The 7,500-nt window shown below is 31.9% G+C and overlaps 1 protein-coding gene across 1 annotated transcript in view; it reads left to right on the forward strand.

Moving 5' to 3' along the window:
• LOC136826225 (somatostatin receptor type 2-like) overlaps positions 1-7,500 on the forward strand; it is a 493,594-nt gene that overhangs the window by 374,421 nt on the left and 111,673 nt on the right. The window contains exon 3 of the mRNA XM_067083299.1: positions 1,147-1,194. The gene's annotated coding sequence lies outside the window, so the exon portion shown is untranslated. The remainder of the gene's footprint in view (positions 1-1,146; positions 1,195-7,500) is intronic.

Consider the following 7,500-nt stretch of genomic DNA (forward strand, 5'->3'; position numbering starts at 1 on the left):
AAAATATACTTTTTTCCAGTTTTAGTTACGTAATATATATATACATATACATATGTGTGTATATATGTATACACGCATACATATACATACACACACACACACACACACACACACACATATATATATATATATATATATATATATATATATATATATATATATATATATATATATGTATGTATAAGCGAATCCTGTGGGATTCAGCTGATACAGTGTTGTCATATATATATATATATATATATATATATATATATATATATATATATATATATATATATATATATATATATGAGAGAGAGAGAGAGAGAGAGAGAGAGAGAGAGAGAGAGAGAGAGAGAGAGAGAGAGAGAGAGACAATCCCCTCCACAGACTATAAAGTATTTATCCAGTCCTCCCCATTGTATTGTACACGTTCCTTTCAGTGTTGTCAGAAAAAAAATCATGATAAATGGAGTTAAACCATCAGGGGTCATAGACCACGTTCAAGTATTTATCTTCCGCCTGAACGTTCCGAAAAAAGTTTAATTTTAGGAGGTGAAATTCCCTTCTCTTAGACAACGACAGAAAGACGAAAGAAAAGTAGTGTGCTCATATTGAGACAGAAAATCTTACTATTACTTTTGGTTCCACAATAATAATAATAATAATAATAATAATAATAATAATAATAATAATAATAATAATAATAATAATAATAATAATGGCTAAGAAATTCACAATCTCTTGAAAAACATTTTGTGTAATAAAATTCCACAATTATTTAGTAAACTATATTACTATATAGTAATATAGTTTACCATGTGTTTGTGGATTTTCATTGCAAAATAATAATAATAATAATAATAATAATAATAATAATAATAATAATAATAATAATAATAATAATAATAATAATAATAATAATAATATTATTATTATTATTATTATTATTATTATTATTATTATTATTAATAATAAAAATAATAATAATAATAATAATAATAATAATAATAATAATAATAATAATAATAATATACCCTCACTTGAAAGTAATGATTCTTATGCAGCTTATGGTCTGAAGATATAGAGTCTTGCGTAAGGATATTTAACCTTAAAAATTATTTTGTTCATTTACATTATTATTAATCAGCTTCTCCCTTTTCACAGGTTTTGGTTCCACATGTGGTGTCATAGTTGAGCCTCATCTAATACGAGGTATGTGAAGAATTAGATCATTTATGTTGAGCTTAATTCATTTTGAAGTTGTTTGGGTGTAAGGTAGCATCTTTCATTAAGACCAAAATTATTTCTGCACGCGTCGTTTTCCCCTAAGGTGTAAAGCTGTCGAATATATAAGCTTAAATATCAATGCATTATGGTTGATGCAAAGGTTTATAATTATGACGAGCCATTTGCTAACTTGTTACTGTTATCTGTAGGCAATGAGTTATTTGCTTATGATTTTTTAGCTTTTATAGATATTTTAATAAATTAACTTGTGTTTGTACTTGCTTTTATTTTAATAAATTAGCTTGCATACATATTAGATTTAGTTTAGTAAATTAGCTTATATTTTTTTCATCAATTCGAAGAAAGTTTGTAAATAATTATGTATATAAACGCTATCCCAGATATAAGCAAAAAAGTTTACCTCTCTCTCTCTCTCTCTCTCTCTCTCTCTCTCTCTCTCTCTCTCTCTCTCTCTCTCTCTCTCTCTCTCTCTCTCTCTCGTTAAGTAAACTTAAAAACGATAATCCTAACTTAAAGAAAAGCAAACTTCCGAACAAGAAGGAAGAGATACAGTATCTTCAAAAAGCAATCAAATGATTCAGCTTCCGCTTGATTGCCACAAATCCATTATGGCAACTTTGCAACATTTGCTAAGCATTATAAAGTAACTCTTTTTGGAATTTTGTCTCGGAAAAAGTTACTCGGGCCCAGATGAACTAAGTAGCAAAAAACGAGGCCTTCTTCATTGTTCGCCAAAGTTGGGTTTTCTGTGAAGTCCTGGAGGAAGTAATGTGAGTTATAAGTATAATAAAAATAAGTAATGTTTTTATATTTATCAGGCATAAGGAGACCTAGTGTATATTTTTTTATTTAATATATGAAAATTAAATTCAGTTGGTTATTACGCCAATAAATAGTTATAATTATAAATCTTAGAATTTCATTCATAACAGTAAGATAAGGAAACTGCCCATATATCATTCTTGAGGCAGTGTACAATTCTTAATCACTTCTAAGCCAATGTAAATCATCATCTTGGATTGCATGGTTATTACCTCTTTCAATAAGCAAAGGGATTGTAAGTGTCAGACTGAATATCGAGAAGTATTTGATAAATACCATGATACTCGACGGTCGTAAAGCTCAGAAAAAATAATTAGGGATTTTCTTACAGGAAGGCAAAAATGCTTGAGACAGAAGTTTATGCATTTACGCATTCTACCAGTTTGATATCATTAAACAAATTCGTGTGTATGGAGTTATTTAGAATTAAATGAAAAATATATAAAAATAAATAAATAGAATTAAATAAAAAATAGGAGTCATGTAGTATAGACAAGACTAATCATTTTTTACTATAGATATTTGTTTCTTTTTACCAACACGCGCATGCGCTTGGCAGCCATAAGAATAAATACGTATGCATCAGGAATTAAGAAAATCTTTGATAAAAGTACAATTAGACTAAAACAAAATTCATAACTTCATGTAGCTCAGAATTTCTGAAAATTCGACAGTGTAATGCACCTAATACTGATGAATTAGTTTTTACAACTGGTCTCATAATAATAATAATAATAATAATAATAATAATAATAATAAGAAGAATAATAATAATAAGAATAATAATAATAATAATAATAATAATAATAATAATAATAATAATAATAATAATAATAATAATAATAATATACTGTACTTTGGGTATAGGCCCTCTTTCAAACATTTTTTTTAATATGATGGCAGCCTTGGTTGCATTAATCGTGTAGATTATTCGTTCAACTCTAATTAGTCCTTTTTCTTCTTCAGCAACAGAATTAAGTAAAGTGCCAAAATTAATTCTGTTGCTGAAGAAGAAAACAGACTAATTAAAAGAGTTGAACGAATAATCTACAAGATTAATGCAACCAAGGCTGCCATCATATTCAACAAAATAATAATAATAATAATAATAATAATAATAATAATAATAATAATAATAATAATAATAATAATAATAATAATAATAATAAGAAGAAGAAGAAGAAGAAGAAGAAGAAGAAGAAGAAGAAGAAGAAGAAGAAGAAGAAGAAGAAGAAGAAGAAGAAGAAGAAGCAAATCCACAGTTATGTATATATACATATATTTAAAGACAAATCAATATAGATAGCTTTGGAACTTGGTCGGTTCCCCTTTTCAATTGAAAAGGGGAACCGAACAAGTTCCTGAAAGCTATCTATATTGATTTGTCCTTAAATATGTACATATACATAACTGTGGATTTGCTTCTCCATTTTAAGACTCATGCTACTATGAGTATTTTTAATAATAATAATAATAATAATAATAATAATAATAATAATAATAATAATAATAATAATAATAATAATAATACGTGTGGGAATAATTGCTGATTATGAAAATAAAAAAAAAGATAAAAAATCTTTAATGGCTAAAAGGTCCCGGTTGCCAAGATTGCCCCTGCGGTACTCCATTATGAGGTTGACAGGTTGCAGGATAAAAGTAGTTGGAGGAGAAGAATGTTAGAATTATTGGTGGGTGGGGGAAGATTGGTGGGTGGGGGAGGGAGTAATTTGAGGGAAGGTGGATGGGAGGGGGTATTGTGCCTGGAAAGATGAATCGAAGTCTTTTATTAGACGAAGCTAAACAGATGCTACATGAATTAAAAGGCCTTCAGTATATTTATATATGGAAGACTTTTCATTGGTCAAGTTTTAGTTATATTTGTTTAGTTATATTTCACAGTTATGGAAAAATGTAATATTTACAATTTGTTGTATATACAGAATATTTTTTTTATTTGGCAGGTTTTAGTTATAAAATTTGCTTAGTTAAATTTTACAGTTATTGGGAAATATAAAACCTACTCTTTTTTTAACACATCTGACAGCAATACCATGTGAATAAGGTTGAGAATGTATGTTGATGTACCGTGACATCGGGAAAACTGAGAAGTTTTATAATGACATACAAAAATAAGTTCAGGACAGCCAGAGGAGTTAGAAGTTTTATAATGACATAGAAGAATGATTTAGTCATTCAGATCTGTATCAGGGATACCATTCACTTGTTAATGGAATACTGGCATCACAAATAAAAATATCACCATAATTAGAGAGTAATGAAGCGAATCTTATATAATTCGATATTGAAAAAGAACACTAAATTACATAAATGTGACTCTACAACACTAAAAATACTATTTTCCCAAAATTGAATGCCCGGCGTCTCCTAAAAATGTCAGTTTCTTGACTTTATCCAATGTAGGAGATATAAGCTTCGCTTGTGCGCCTTCAGAACAGTTAATATGAGGGTCATAAAGGCCTTGTAATTCATGGAATACGACGTTAATGTGTACTATATTCGAATACTTTTTTATTAAGTTTTTAATTTTTGTGGCATTGTTTAAAGAGCCTCGTTATTTCGTAAGAGTCCGTTTAATTATAGTTTTTTCTTTATTTATTTACGTGTTTATTGCAATATGTAATAAAAACCATTAGGGAACATAAGTGAAATCGACGTAAAACATATTTTTTAATTATGTTTCAGTGAAATCAAAACTCTACGGTTGGCGAACACCATATTGCATTACGCAATCTGAATTCAGTGGTTGAGTGAAACCACATTGCATACTTTGGCGTACTGAACATTGAGGCAATAGGTTTTTATTTACTTATTTATTTACTTATTTGATTAATTATAGATGTATTTATTCTTGTTAATTATATAGTATTTTAGAGATTTTTGCATGTGCCACATACATACAAAAATTGCGGGATTTCATAAATAAAGAAAAGGCTACTTCATCTCGAACATGTGCTCGTAAGAGAATCAGTGTGGGAGCCTTTGTCATTGTAATATATCCAGATTTATTGAAATTCAGCTGACGTATTTCAAGATATATTCATTTTTTATGTAAGTGAAGTGTATAATTATTTAACTTCACACAGTACCAATTTTCCAGTCAGAGAATCAATATCATTGTTACATACTGCGTAAGTTGTAGAAAACTTAAAATATATATCAAAAAAACGCCAAAGAATAAAAACCAAGGGATTTATCTTTTCACAAAATTAAACTCAGATGAAAAAAAATACTTGGCTTCTGTCGTAATATTTTACGTTTTTTTTTTTCCTCTCTATAAAAAATTGTTTCCTCTGCGGATGTTTCCGCCGGTGACAGGTGAACCAAGCAAACAAATATTTGACGTTGACCAACAGACTGGTGAGAAACTACTGTTCCTTTTGTTAGTTTCTGTGAAAAAGAGAAATACGTACGAGATCGAAGGCCTGTAATTTCTGAGTCATTTAAGCCGTATCTGCATGAGCAGAATAAATGGAGCCAGATAACAGGCTATTTTCTTGGTTGCGAGAGCTTTTTTTACTTAAGGAACCATGCTTGATTTTGATAGCTTTTCAAGCAACCATGCTTCATTCTGACAGCTTTTTTCAAGAAACCAGTTTGTTTGAGCAACCATACTTGATTTTGAGTTTTTGGAACAGCAGTGCTTGATTATGACAGCTTTTTTGAAGCAACCATGCTTGGTTTTGACAGTTTTGAAGCAACCATGCTTCATTCTGACAGTTTTTTCAAGCAACCAGTTTTTTTAAGCAACCATACTTGATTTTGACAGTTTTTGAAGCAGCAGTGCTTGGTTGTGACGGCTTTTTTTAAGGCAACCATGCTTGGTTTTGACAGATTTTTTGAGGCAACCATGCTTCATTCTGACAGCTTTTTTCAAGCAACCAGTTTTTTTAAGCAACCATGTTTGACTTTGACAGATTTTGAAGCAGCAATGCTTGACAGCTTTTTTTTTTTTGAAGCAACCTTGCTTAACTTTGACACATTTTTTGAAGCAACCCTGCTTCATTTTGACCGCTTCCTTCAAGCAACCAGTTATTTTTTAAGCAAGCATGCTTCACTTTGACAGATTTTGAAGCAGCAATGCTTGATTATGAAAGCTTCTTTTGAAGCAACCTTTCTTGACTTTGACAGACTTTTTGAAGCAACCATACTTGATTTTGGCTGCTTCCAGGTCCCGACGATTCCTCTTCAGGATATTCTGCATTGAAAAGGAAAAATGTCAGTGCCCCACAAACACGCACACACACACACACAAACACACACGCTCAGATACGCACACACATACACGCGCGCGCGCGCGCAAATACAATATAACCTTTCTCTCCTTGAGTCATCTCTCTCTCTCTCTCTCTCTCTCTCTCTCTCTCTCTCTCTCTCTCTCTCTCTCTCTCTCTCTCTACTCGCCTGGCATCTTCCCAAAATTTCTATTCAATGAAAATTCTCCTCTCTCTCTCTCTCTCTCTCTCTCTCTCTCTCTCTCTCTCTCTCTCTCTCTCTCTCTCTCTCTCTCTCTCTCTCTCCAGGCACCCCCTTCCACCTCTTTTACGTCGTCTCTTATGAACTTCCCATCTATCCTAACATTATTCGTTCCATTTTCATTAAACTTCTTCCGTTTTATCAGTTCGTCCATCCACGTCCAGGTTTAGAGGTTTCCTCAGTTTGGTTTAGCCTGGTTTAACCCTGCTCAAAGCTACTAATATTCTTTGGTTTATTTTCTCTAAGATTTGGATGTTTCGTTTTGATTTGTCTTGTTCGTTTTATTACAGGTCTTTAGTGTCTTTTGTCGTTAGTGATCAGTTTCAGATTGTTTTATAATTCTTCCTTTTAATTTTTCTTTGTAGACACTTTCTTGTTTGTCAACTTTCTTTTACTTTCGTAGGAATGGCTTAAGAGCTAGATAAATTTATTCAGACTGAAGACAAAAAATACAGATACAAAAAATAGTCATTTACAAAAAATATTTACACCAAAGGCTGCCAACCCCTCTCTCTCTCTCTCTCTCTCTCTCTCTCTCTCTCTCTCTCTCTCTCTCTCTCTCTCTCTCTCACCCAGTTACATAAGGTCACTTTAAGGCTGACTTTTCAAAGATTTATTCTCTGCCCTGATTCCAAATTCTCTATTGTGTTTCCCCTGTGGTGTTCCTGGATCACCGCATGGAATCCCTGCTATCACCCCCCCCTCCCCTCCCCTGCCCGTCCCCTGCCCCTCCCCTGCCCCCTTCCCAATTCCACACAGATACCACCCCAGGAAGAACATGGCGTAGGGAAAGTTCCCCTCCTGGAACGACCCTAATTGACCCCCCGCCATTCAGGACTCCCCCTGAAGGGAAAGGGAAATTTATGTGTCTAACCTCTGCTGCAACACATGTTGGCTTGAAAAGAAGAAGAAGAAGAAGAAGAAGAAGAAGAAGAAGAAGAAGAAGAAGAA

This window comes from Macrobrachium rosenbergii, chromosome 40 (assembly GCF_040412425.1).
Source record: "Macrobrachium rosenbergii isolate ZJJX-2024 chromosome 40, ASM4041242v1, whole genome shotgun sequence".
Taxonomy (NCBI): Eukaryota; Metazoa; Arthropoda; class Malacostraca; order Decapoda; family Palaemonidae; genus Macrobrachium; species Macrobrachium rosenbergii.